This window comes from Grammomys surdaster, unplaced genomic scaffold (genome assembly GCF_004785775.1).
Source record: "Grammomys surdaster isolate TR1022 unplaced genomic scaffold, NIH_TR_1.0 344, whole genome shotgun sequence".
NCBI lineage: Eukaryota > Metazoa > Chordata > Mammalia > Rodentia > Muridae > Grammomys > Grammomys surdaster.
In genome coordinates, this window is record NW_021604763.1 from 585,276 (window position 1) to 586,386 (window position 1,111).

Consider the following 1,111-nt stretch of genomic DNA (forward strand, 5'->3'; position numbering starts at 1 on the left):
AAAAAAGGCATACTCTCCAAATAAAAGATGATCTCTGGGTACCTCATGGAATAGCCTAAAGCTCCAATTGTTACTGTACACAATTGCTGGAGAAAAGTAAAAAGTAGGCAGAATACGGATCTTGGAAACAAAGTAGAAAGGCGTAGAAGTGGTAGTAAACTACGCGATTATGTTAAAGCAAGAAACAGTAGGAAGAATTCCAAGACCAACCCCAAGAGAAAAAGTCCTGAGTGGTGACAGTTGATATGCCTGGGCAACTAAAACGGAAAACGCAGGGGGAAAAGTGGGAAAGCTCAACAGTAAAGTGAGAAAGAAACTGGTAAGAAAAACTGAGTTGGAACGCACCAGGCTACAGAATTACTATTTGAATTTCTAACAACACGTTTTACAGTTCACAAGCACTCTTAACTCACATTAAAGAATAAATAAACTATGACACAACCAGACTTCAAGAACAGGACATGAGGAAGAAAACTTGAGTTTCAACTAACACCAAAGACCTTAAGGAATGAAAAGTAGTAAAATTGAACTATGCCTTCAGGTTAAGTAGAGAGACTAGAGCGCAAAAGTTGGGCTCTAAGACCAGTTCCACGACCGGCGCCAGCCTGGAAAGCGGAAAGGTGGTCAGGATGGGGCGACAGCGTGGCGGAGGAGCTCCAGCCAACACGCAGGGACCGAGGTGGGAGAGAAAACCACACCCTCCAGGATAAAAACCCAAAGGGGGGGAGGGGAAGGCGCCCCCTGGGGCTGGGTGGGGCCGGCCAACTAGGATTGAGGGGGAGCAGGAAGCACAGGGCAACCTGAGCGGGAGAGGAAGGAGAGTTCCTAGGCCTGAACACGCTACGGAAACATGAAGCCAGCGAGGGAAGCTCGGCCCGGTCCACCCGGGTAGACGCTGGGGCATCCCAAAGGTGGTTGGGAGTTCAGAAGACCTTAGCCCAGGTCCAGGAAGCATACACTGCAGGGTTCAGGGCTCTGGAAAAGAGACTGAAGAGGACAGGGTGACAATTACCGCTGCTGCTCTCGTTGAACTCGGGACCCGCAGCCGCCGCCGCCGCTCGTTACCTGCCAATGTGCCTCTTACAAAGCGGCGGCGGCGGCAGAGGCGGCC

The 1,111-nt window shown here is 50.6% G+C and overlaps 1 protein-coding gene across 1 annotated transcript in view; it reads right to left on the minus strand.

Annotated features, from left to right (window-relative positions):
* The window catches only part of Ubap2 (ubiquitin associated protein 2), an 83,209-nt gene extending 82,098 nt beyond the window's left edge, over window positions 1–1,111 (minus strand). Inside the window, exon 1 of the mRNA XM_028779087.1 lies at window positions 1,013–1,111. The gene's annotated coding sequence lies outside the window, so the exon portion shown is untranslated. The remainder of the gene's footprint in view (window positions 1–1,012) is intronic.